Here is a 12,500-nt window from a genome sequence, read left to right as displayed (position 1 = left end):
TTCATTAGGCCTATAGCAACAGAGGTAACAAACCAAAAGCTCAATACTGGAATGTACTTTGCTTCGGTTTGGTGTTGAACCTAACACACTCTTCCGTATTTAGATGCTAGTTTGATGTAGGTTGTCATTGTTACAATCATAGTTTATCTCCAACTTCACTCTTATTGATGATATTAGATGGTCAGCAGAGCTGACCATCTAATTTGATCAATCAAATCAAACTTTTGAATAATCAAAGATGTGGGTGTGATCCAACTTTTTTCTCTTCAGAGAAAGTGCATCTAGGACACCATTATTCAATGTGTCCTTCCATTTTAACCTTTTAAATGTAAAATTAAATTTCCTGATTATTCTAGTAATATCAACCAAAATATAGAATTAATATTTTCTACAATTCCCATTGCCTCAATAAATTAGATCATCATCATCGTCGTTTAACGTCCGCTTTCCATGCTACCATGGGTTGGACGATTTGACTGAGGACTGGTGAAACCAGATGGCTACACCAGGCTCCAATCTGATTTGGCAGAGTTTCTACAGCTGGATGCCCTTCCTAACACCAACCACTCAGAGAGTGTAGTGGGTGCTTTTACGTTCCACCAGCACGAAGGTCAGTCGGGCGGTACTGGCAATGGCCATGCTCAAAATGGTGTATTTTATGTGCCAGCCACTGGCAACGATCTCGCTCGAAAGTCCTTACACATGCCGCGGGCACAAGTGTAGATATATCTCAAAATAGAATAGTCTCAAACATCACATTCCTCAACAAAAGAGAGATTGGTATATAAAAGTACTTTCTGTTTTTAGTGGCTGTATCCAATTTTAGCAGTAAACTGTTTTAGAAGGTAAGAATGGATTTGAGAGAGAATCAGTTGCTGATTCTAGCAGGTCAAGCAACCATACAAAGTGACCATTATGGCTTAATGCTGTTTCTTTTGTTGAGAAGCTTTGATATCTGCTCTACTTGAGCAGATCTGGCATCAGCGTAACAACCACACACATCTTATATCTCTTTGGTTCAATCGTACAGCAACAGTCATGTGTACAGAGGCTGTGGGTTCATGCTCCACAGGCAGCCTTCAGCTTTTTTTTATCCAAAGAGATTTTTAATCCCATATTTACAAACTTTCATTTATAATTTTTAGTTTTATTTAATTTGAGATCCTCCCATTCCAAACAAGAATTATTTCACGTTCTCTTGAAATTTATAAATTCTTATCATGTCATATGTGGAAGTGGTGATGAAGTTTTTACCTAATCAAATCAACTTCTGTACTTATTTCTTAAGTTTAGTCTCTTTTGCCAAAGTGCTAAATTACAGGGACATAAACAACTAACACCAGTTGTCATGTGGTGTAGGACAAACACAAGGACACATACACACACATACATACATATACACACACACACACATATATACATACATATATATATGTGTGTGTGTGTGTGTGTGTGTGTGTGTGTGTGTGTGTGTGTGTGTGTGTGTATGTATATATATATATTTATATATACAGTATCTCACAGAGGTATGTACACCCCTAAAAAATTTCAATGAAATTGCCATTACTCTGATAATATTGAAGGAAATCAAACGAAATCTATACTGAATAAAATATATTATACATGTAAGCATTATTCAAATTTTGAGCACAAAACAATAAACATCTTCAGAGATATGAACAAAATATTAATTTTCAAACATTACATATACATGTACAACCTAAAGGAAATTTGCTATATTCAATATTTTATTCACTTGTTTTGCTAAATTCAGATATTGCTGATAATTTCAATTCTAATAAATTATTTCTCCTGGCATTTTTCACCAGTCATTGTTATTGCATCAGCAGGAATTCTCATTTGTGTACCATGGTGAAAATCTTCATTGTGATTAAAATGGCACCAAAAGGGAAAGAATTATCTGAAGATTTGAAGAAAATTATTTTAAATTTGCACAAGAATGGTTTAGAATACAAGTTAATTATCAAATGAATACATATTAGCATAAACACAGTTGCTAAAGTAATTCAGAAGTATAAAGCTACTGGACAGCTAAGTAATAAACATTGTCCAGGTTGTCCTATTTTAACTGCACATGATATTCGCCATATCTAACATTGCATGATGGACAGCAGGCATCGTACTGCTTCATTTTTGGCCCAAGAAGTGACATTTGTTAGTGAAAAGAGTGTATCGGCCCAAACAGTTCGCTGAAGTTTGAACCGGTGTGGTCTTCATGGACGCATTCCTCATAGGAAGCCTCTCCCCACTACCAGGCATAAATCTAGTCATCTTTCTTTTGCTGAAACCTATGTGAGTAAGGAGAAGGAGTTTTGGAATAAAATTCTTTTTTCTGACGAGACTAAAATCAACTTGTTTGGGTCAGATGGTATTAAATGAGTATGATGATGACCAGGTGAAGATAATAGCAACAAATGCACCATGCCTACTGTGAAACACAGTAGTGGAATTGTTATGCTTTGGGAATGCATGAGTGTGGCTGGTGTAGGAGGACTCATATTTATTGAGAGAACAATGGATTCAAGGCTTTATTGTGACATATTGCAGAAAACAATGTTGAAAAGCATTAAAGAACTAGGAAGACATTCCATGTTCCAACATGTTAATGACTCTAAACACACTTCAAAGATGACAACTAAATTTTATCAGATAAGAAGGTAAAGATATTGCCTTGACCTACCATGTCACCTGATTTAAACCCAATAGAACATCTGTGGGGTGTTTTGAAAAGGAAGGTTGAGGAAAAGAAACCCTGCAATGTAACACAGTTGAAAGACATCATTCAGGATGAATGGAGGTTGATTTCATTGGTTATATGCAGAAATTTACTTGACTCTATGCCCAGAAGACTGAATGTAGTCATTGAAAGCAAGAGCAGTCACACCAAATATTGAAAATAGCAAATAATCCTTTAGGGTGTACATATTTTTGTATCATTTGAAAATTAATATTTCATTCATATCTTTGAAAATGTTTATTGTTTTGTGTTCCAAATTTGTATAATCTTTGCATGTATAATATGTTTTATTCAGTATAAATTTTGTTTGATTTCCTTCCATGTTATCATAGTAATGGCAATTTTACTGATATTTTTTAGAGGTGTACATACTTCTGTGAGATACTGTATATAATATATAATCTGCCAGAAGGGAAGCTAGACGACAGGTTTATTTAACCAGAGGAGAAGCAGATAAGAAAATATTTGCCAATGTTCTGCACCGTGAGGACCAAAGACTCGGGGTATTTTGTGTTGCAAGACAGTGTAGGAGAGAGAATAGTGATGTTGTAGGAGAGAAATGTATTCACATGGATGATGGTACGCTTGCACTAAATGAGGCTGCAAAGAAAGCGGTCTGGAGATGCCACTACGATAGATTGCTTAATAAAGAGAATGAGTGGGAGAAAGAGAGTCTGCCGTATGTCGACCCAACAGAGGGACCAACTATCCAAGTTGACAGTACCATGGTAGATAAAGCAATTAAGAGTATGAAGACAGGGAAAACCCCCCGGCCCATCAGGAATCACTGTAGAGATGCTCAAAATATCTGGCAGTGTCGGCTATAGCCTAGTCACCCGTATTACGAACCAGGTGATACACGAAGGAGTCATACCCAATGACTGGTGTAGCAGCACCATAGTCAACTGCTACAAAGGTAAAGGTGACGCTTTAGATACAAATAATTACAGAGGCATCAAGCTGTTAGATCAGGTTATGAAAGTTACGGATAGGGTCATAGCTGAACTAATTAGGGAGTGAATCAATTTAGATGAGATGCAGTTTGGGTTCGTGCCAGGTAAAAGCACCACTGATGCCATATTTCTAGTGAGACAGCTGCAGGAGAGATACCTAGCCAAGGATAAACCTCGGTACCTGGCTTTCGTTGATATGGAGAAAGCCTTTGACAGGGTCCCCTGATCTCTTATCTGGTGATCAATGAGGAAACTTGGGATAGAGGAATGGTTAGTGAGAGCTGTGAGAGCCATGTACAGAGATGCTGTCAGTAAGGTGAGGGTTGGAAATGAGTACAGTAATGAATTCCGGGTAGAGGTAGGGGTCCACCAAGGTTCTGTCCTTAGCACCCCCCTCCTATTTATCATAGTCCTTCAGGCAATCACAGAGGAATTCAAGACAGGTTGCCCCTGGGAGCTCCTCTATGCGGATAACCTTGCACTAATTGCGGCGTCACTATCAGAACTAGAAGAGAAGTTTCAGGTGTGGAAGCAGGGACTAGAATCGAAGGGCCTTAGAGTCAACCTAGCTAAAACCAAAATCCTAATAAGCAGGAAGGTAGATAAAACACAAACCCCCTCAGGTAGATGGCCCTGCTCAGTATGTAGAAAAGGAGTTGGTAGTAACTCTATAAGATGTACCCAGTGCAAGCTATGGACACATAAGAGGTGCAGCAATATCAAAGGCAGGTTAACTAGGAAGTTAGTTTTTGTATGTGGCAGATGTTCAGGTGCAATAAACACTGAAAATATGCAGGAAACAACTTCTGTCTCATTCCAGGGAGAAAAACTAGAGGTAGTTGATAGCTTCCGCTATCTGGGTGACCAAGTTAGTAGTGGGGGGGCGCTGAAAGTGTAGCTGCTAGAATAAGAATAGCCCGGGCAAAGTTCAGAGAGCTTTTACCTCTGCTGGCGACAAAGGGACTCGCACTCAGAGTAAAAGGCAGACTGTACGACGCATGTGTACGGAACAGCCATACTACATGGCAGTGAAACATGGGCTGTGACTGTTGAGGACATGCATAAGCTCGCAAGGAATGAAGCCAGTATTCTCCGCTGGATGTGTAACGTCAATGTGAATACCCGTCAGAGTGTAAGTATCTTGAAAGAAAAGCTGAACGTAAGAAGCATCAGTTGTGGTGTGCAAGAGAGACGATTGCGCTGGTATGGACATGTGGTGAGAATGGATGAGGATAGCTGCGTGAAAAAGTGCCACACCCTAACAGTTGAGGGAACTCGTGGAAGAGGTAGGCCCAGGAAGACCTGGGCTGAGGTGGTGAGGCAAGACCTTTGAACATTGGGCCTTATCGAGGCGATGACTTCTGACTGAGACCTTTGGAAATGTGCTGTGCATGAGAAGACCCGGCAAGCCAAGTGAGACCTAAATCCAAGGCCTCTGTCATATCTCTTTCTTCATCATCATCATTATTATCATCATCATCATCATTGTTTAACGTCCGCATTTCATGCTGGCATGGGTTGGATGGTATGACAGATCCCAGGCTGGTAGAAGACTACGCCAAGTTACTGTGTCTGTTTTGGCATGGTTTTTATGGCTGGATGCCCTTCCAAACACCAACCACCCCACAGAGTAGACTGAGTCCTTTTTATGTTACACCAGCACAAATAAGTCAGTTTTGGCATGGTTTTTACAGTTGGATGCCTTTCCAAATGCCACTAACTTCACAGTGTGGACTGGATGCTTTTTACGTGGCTCCAGCACTGGCAGGGTCACCAAGTAACCTGCAAAACAAGGAATTTTGAGAGGGGAGGGGGCATTTGAGGAGGTAGTTTTGCATTAGATGATGAAAAGTTAGAGCGTGATAGAGGGACAGAAACAGGTATCTTGCTATAGAGGAGGTATGTGGTTACCCGGCCAGAGAGAGAGTGAGAAGGAGAGCAGGAGGGGGAGAGAGAGAGAGAGAGAGAGAGAGAGAGAGAGAGAGAGAGAGAGAAGTAACATGAAAGAGGACAGAAATAGATGTGCTGATGTAAAGAGATTCTTAGTTACCTAGCTAGAGGGAAGAGCAAGAGGAGAGAGAGAGAATAGTCAAGAATGAGGGCAGAAACAGGTGTGCTGCTGTAGAGGAGATACATAAGTACCCAGCCAGAGGGAAGAGCAAGGGAAAGAGAGAGGGGGGGGGAAACAAGAGTGCAAAAAAAAGCAGGAGAGAGATGGTCATGAAATATCAGGGTATATTCACAAGGAACAGGGATGGTAGAGTGAAGAAGAGAGATATAAAGGTGGCAATAGCCAGGATATGCCCTCAAGGTATGGAGGTCATAATATATTTGACCAGATGTCGCCAAGAAGGCGAGAGTAGGGAGTGGGGGTCGGAATTGCAGTGTCTGGTGAGAACCTGGGTATAAAGATGGGGTGGAAAAAGCAGTGATACAGTGAGCAGGACTGTGAGGGCAGGGAGACAATCATAGTGAGGGGAGTGGGAGACAATCATAGTGTATGAAGAGGAAATGTGAGGAAGAAAAATATGCAGAGGAGATGTAGTTTGGTTTCTTGGGGTAGGGTATGTTAAAATTTTATTTTTACATGTAAGTGGGACACAACACTTCTAGCACTCAGTTTTACTGGCGTGGGTGGGTCTTCTCTAGAACCTCATATTGCCAGACATCTTGGTCCATTGTTATTTCCTCCGGGAGCCCTAACATCCTGAGATCGGTCCTCACCACTTCATCCCATGTCTTCTTGGGTCTCCCTCTTCAACAGGTACCATCCACTTTCAGTGATCAGCACTTCTTTATACAGCTGTCTTCATTCATATGCATCAAATGTCCAAACCAATGTAGTCTCCTCTCTTGCACATCACATTCAATTCCTCATGCTCAATTTTTCTCTCAACACAGTTGCACTTTGTTGTTCATGCACTCTGATGCTGCACATCCAGTGGAGCATGCTACCTTCATTCCTCTCTTGTGTATGCATGTCTCTGAACATGTGTACCCATGTTCTCTGCATTTAGAGCCCATATCTCACTACCATGGAGTATAGCTGTTTATACACAATCTACCTTTCACTCTGAGAGAGAGAGAGAGAGAGAGTCCTTTTGTTGCCAACAGAGGTAGTAGTTCTCTGAACTTCCTCCATCCTATTCTTACTCTAGAATTAATACATTCGAGCATCCACCACTATTACTAATTTGGCCACCTAAGTAGCAGAAACTATCTACGACCTCAAGAGAGCCTCCAGGGTATTTGAGAGAGTTTAAGCCCTGTGTGCTCTTAGTGTGTACTGTTCCTGCATATCTGCCTCACATAAAGGTGACCTAATCTATTAATCTACTTGTGATTCCACTGCATCTCTTACATGTCCATAGCTTACACTGGGTGCAGTGGACGGGATTGCTTCCCACTCCTTTCCTACATAGTGAGCATAGTTTTTGCTTGGTTAACTTTAAGGCCCTTTGATTCCAGGTTTTGCTTCCATACCTGGAATTTCTTCTTCAATTCTATTTCAGATTCTGCAATAAGAGCAAGGTTATCAGCATGTAGTGATTCCCATAGACATCCAGTTTTGAATTCTTCTGTTATGGCCTGGAGGACTATGATGAACAAGAGTGGTCTAAGAACTGAGCCCTAGTGAACCCTTACTTGCATGCTAAATTCATCACTATATTCATGACCAATTCTCACCTTACAGACATAGCTTTCACAGCTCTAACAAGCTATTCCACTACTCTTAGCTTCCTTAGAGACAACCAAATAAGACAGTGGGGAAACTCTGTCAAAAGCTTTCTCCAGGTCAATGAAAGCTAAGTACTATGATTTACTTTTGGGTAAATACTTTTCCAGCTGTTGTCTCACTTGGAAGATGGCATCTGTGGTACTCTTCCCAGCAATAAAACCAAACTGCATCTCATCGAGTTTAAATCTATTCCTAATCACTCTAACTTTCATGACTTGGTCCAGCAGTTTGATACCTCTGTAGTTGTTTCTATCTAAGGCATCACCTTTAACCTTTTAGTAGCTAACTATAGTACTACTACACTAGTCATTTAAGAGACACCTTCCTGAATAACATGATTAACTATACAAGTGACTAGGCTGTATTCCACACTGCTGGATATCTTAATCATCTCAGCGGTCATAGCTGATGATCCAGGAGCTTTCCCTGCCTTCATATCCTTAATTGCTTTATCTATTATACTGCTATCAACTCTGATGGCTTGTCCCACAACTGGTCTGATATTTGAAAGACTCTTCTCTTATTTTCCACATTTAATAGTGGTCTTTCACACATCTTTCTTCTCTGAGTCACTAAGTGCAAGCATACCATTATCCATTTGCACACATTTCTCACCCACCACATTCTCTCTGATACACTGATTTACAATCCTGAACACCTTATGCTTCTAATCTTCATGCCGTAGAACATTGGCAGACCTCTTAGATTCTGCTATTCCTTTTGCTATGTAAACCTGTTGCCTAGCTTCCTTTCTGGCTCACTGATATAATTCTCTGCTTCCACCATTTTCCCAGTCTTTCTAGGCTTGTCTTTTTTGCATTTATAGCACTACTGTCCACCTCCTTGTTCCACCACCATGTCACCCTTGACCTAGCTGGGACTTTGCACCAGCCACACATTTGGTCAACAGCCCCCAGTAAATTATTCTGTAGGAACTCCCAGCTGTCCTCTAAGTTATATGTCCCCTCCTCCTCTTCCTCTCTATCATCAGAGGCTTCCATTAGAATGTTTCTAAATTTCTGTTGGTTTTCTGGGTCTTTGAGTTCCCTTAATCTTCTTTTCCAGTGTAGTTTTTTTCTCTGAGTCTTTCTAGCTCTAATTCTGAAGTCACTAACTAGTAGCCTATGTTGGGGGTGTACACTCTTCACTGGGAAAAACTTTGCATTTGTGAGGATCAGCCTATTTCATTGCCTGGTGAGGAGGTAATTAACCTGGCTTATGTTTCCTCCAGACTGATAAGTGATTAGGTGGCTGGCTTGTTTTCTGAAGTTAGTATTGCAGATCATGAGATCATTTGCATCACAGTAGCCTTGTTCCCTTTTCATTCCTGCACACCATGAAATCCATGGGAATGCTGCCCATCATGTCCATTAATAACAGCCACAATAACAAACTCCCTGTCATTTGCTATTGAGGTAGTCTGCAAAAGGACTGTGGAGACTGCCCAGACTGTGGAGCATAGGTAGAGATAAATGTAACTGTTAAATTATCTATGATAAGTCTCAACTTAATAACCCTATCACATACTCTGACTACTTCAATTACCTTTTCTACCCACTTTTCTGTTAAGAGTATGCCCACACCACCCACTCCAAAACTCCTACCGACCTAGAATAATTTGAACCTCTGTTTCTTTCCCATGAGGAATTTAGCAAAAGCCACCTTCCATCTCACTTCTTGCACACCACACACATCGATATGGTGATACTGCATCATTTCAATAATCTCACTAGACCTCCCTTTCATTGTGCCAACATTGACAGTCACAGCTCTATAATTGTGTACTTGAGAGTGACAATGGGAAGGCGATTGTTGTGGGGCTTTTGTTGCTATCTGAAAAGATCTGTGCAAATACTTGCAAGGTAGAATAGAGACTTGGTACATAGTTTATTCAATTCAATGAATTAAATTTCCTCACTCCCTTATAATATCCAGATTAAAGGTCAATGAGGAGTAAAAAGGGCATGAAAATAGAATTGTGTGTGTGTGTGTGCATGCATGTGTGTGTGTGTGTGTGTGTGTATATATATAGATACATATGCAGCATTAATCTTATGTTTATGTATACAAACAAAATGAATCTTACATATTTATACACACACAAAGTCAGCTTGTGTATGTAAACACGCATAACTTCTGAAGTTTACAACTGATTTTCTCCAAACTGGGAACATATACTACTTATGTTCCAGAGACAGTTTTAGACTCTTAACATTTTACACATAATGAGTAACAGGCCCTCTGGGAGCAGAAAACATCCATTCCTGGGTTATGTGGATAAGGGAGATAACTCTTTGTGAAGTAACTTTCAGAAATTGATTTTCTCCCTTACATCCACCATAATTAATCTGCTGAATGTTTTTCACCTTTTTTAAATATTGATATTAATTAATGTTTTTTATTGACACTTAATTATTAACATAACAGTGTCATCATCATCATCATCATCATCGTTTAACGTCCGCTTTCCATGCTAGCATGGGTTGGACGATTTGACTGAGGACTGGTGAAACCGGATGGCTACACCAGGCTCCAATCTAATTTGGCAGAGTTTCTACAGCTGGATGCCCTTCCTAACGCCAACCACTCAGAGAGTGTAGTGGGTGCTTTTACGTGTCACCCGCACGAAAACAGCCACGCTCGAAATGGTGTCTTTTATGTGCCACCCGCACAAGAGCCAGTCCAGGGGCACTGGCAACGATCTCGCTCGAAAACCCTACAAGGCCAGTCAGGCGGTACTGGCACTTTTTCACACAGCTATCATCATCCATTCTTGTCACATGTCCATACCAGCACAATCGTCTCTCTTGCACACCACAACTGATGCTTCTTAGGTTCAACTTTTCTCTCAAGATACTTACACTCTGACAGGTATGCACATTTACATTATACATCCAGCGGAGCATACTGGCTTCATTCCTTGCGAGATTACGCATGTCCTCAGCAGTCACAGCCCATGTTTCACTGCCATGTAGCATGGCTGTTCGTACACATGCGTCATACAGTCTGCCTTTTACCCTGAGTGAGAGTCCCTTTGTCGCCAGCAGAGGTAAGAGCTCTCTAAACTTGGCCCAGGCTATTCTTATTCTAGCAGTTACACTTTCAGCGCACCCACCCCCACTACTAACTTGGTCACCCAGATAGCGGAAGTTTTATATTTGAGAGATGAGGAATTATGTACATTATTTACACTATTTACATTTGATGGATAGTTTATTGTTAACATAATGTTTCGGCTGATATATTTTCCAGCCTTCATCAGGTGTCTTGGGGAAATTTAAATTTCAAACCTGGGTTCTCATTCCTAAGGTATTTTTTAATGTTGTTGTTGTTGTTGTCATTATTATTATTATTATTATTATTATTATTATTATTATTATTATTATTATTATTATTATTATTATTTAGGTTACTGCCTGGAATCGAACTCAGAATCTTGTGGTTAGTAGCCTGCACTCTTAACCGCTATGCCATATGCCTATGGGCTCGTATATAAAAAGAAAAAAAAGGTCTATGGGCATATGGCATAGTGGTTAAGAGCACAGGCTACTAACCCCAAGATTCCAAGTTCGATTCAAGGCAGAGACAAGATGAGGACAAAAATCTGTCAGATGTAAATAAGAACAGTGTCATCTCAGTTCATTGTATGCATTTCTTAAAATTTGCTAAGGTATTTGCTAGGCGTAGGAGTGGCTGTGTGGTAAGTAGCTTGCTTACCAACCACATGGTTCCGGGTTCAGTCCCACTGCATGGCACCTTGGGCAAGTATCTTCTACAATAGCCTCGAACCAACCAAAGCCTTGTGAGTGGATTTGGTAGACAGAAACTGAAAGAAACCTGTCGTATACATGTATATATATATATATATATATATATATATATATATATATATATATATATATATATATATATATATATATATATATATGTGTGTGTGTGGATATGTTTGTGTGGATATGTTTGTGTGTGTGGATACGTTTGTGTGTCTGTGTTTGTCCCCCCAACATCGCTTGACAACTGATGCTGGTGTGTTTACATCTTCGTAACTTAGTGGTTCAGCAAAAGAGAACGATAGAATAAGTACTAGGCTTACAAAAAATAAGTCCTGGGGTCGATTTGCTCGACTAAAGGCGATGCTCCAGCATGGCCACAGTCAAATGACTGAAACAAGTAAAAGAGTAAAACAGTAAAACAGTATTGATATTATTTACCTTTTTTATTGACATTTCATTATTAACGTACAATTGTCATCTTATTTTATTACATCATGTTTCTTGACATAATGTCTCCAAAGAGGAGATCCTTCAGTGGTCGAAAAATTATCACAATCTCAATTGGCTGTATGAAAGAGGAATACTGGCTCCAAAAGACAGCACTGTAAGTAAAATTAATGAGCAGCTGCTACAGTACCTTCCTGGAAGCCCTCACATTTCTAAGTCAGTTGATACAATCCCAGATCCAGAAGAGGAACCCTAATGGCTACCTTCCCACAGATTGGAACTTAAAGTAGGAACTCCAGTAATGTTATTGAGGAATTGGGATCCACCATCATTTTGAGATAGGACATGCCTGGTGGTTAAAAAGATGATGCCACATGTTATTGAGGCCACTATTCTCTCTGGATGTGGAAAAAGAGAGGATTTTTTCATACCTAGGATTTCTCTCATTCCATCGGGAGCAGAAATTCCTTTTTCATTCAGAAGAGTACAATTTCTATATGTGAGTGTGTGTGCATGCATGTGTGTGCGTGCATTTGTGTGTGTGTGAATATAAACACATTATAGATTGCATATACACAATGTATATTATTTACATTATTTACATTGGACAGATATGTGTCCTTATCTTGTTTGTTGTTGCCACAATGTTTCAGTTGATTTGCACTCCAGCCGTCATCAGGTGTCCTGGTAGAATTTTGAACCCAACCTTGGGTTCTTATTTCTAAGGTATGATGTTATTATTATTTTTATTATTATTTATTCAAGGCACTGCCTGGAATTGAACTCGAAATCTTGGGGTTAGTAGTCCGCACTTTTAACCATCATGCTAT

At 40.0% G+C, this 12,500-nt stretch overlaps 1 long non-coding RNA gene across 4 annotated transcripts in view; it reads left to right on the top strand.

The window, feature by feature from the left end:
• LOC106881924 (uncharacterized) overlaps positions 1-12,500 on the top strand; it is a 72,399-nt gene that overhangs the window by 58,843 nt on the left and 1,056 nt on the right. The gene's annotated exons all lie outside the window — the stretch shown is intronic.

This window comes from Octopus bimaculoides, chromosome 10 (assembly GCF_046866305.1).
Source record: "Octopus bimaculoides isolate indiv1 chromosome 10, ASM4686630v1, whole genome shotgun sequence".
Taxonomy (NCBI): Eukaryota; Metazoa; Mollusca; class Cephalopoda; order Octopoda; family Octopodidae; genus Octopus; species Octopus bimaculoides.
This window is presented reverse-complemented; position numbering and strand designations above follow the sequence as displayed.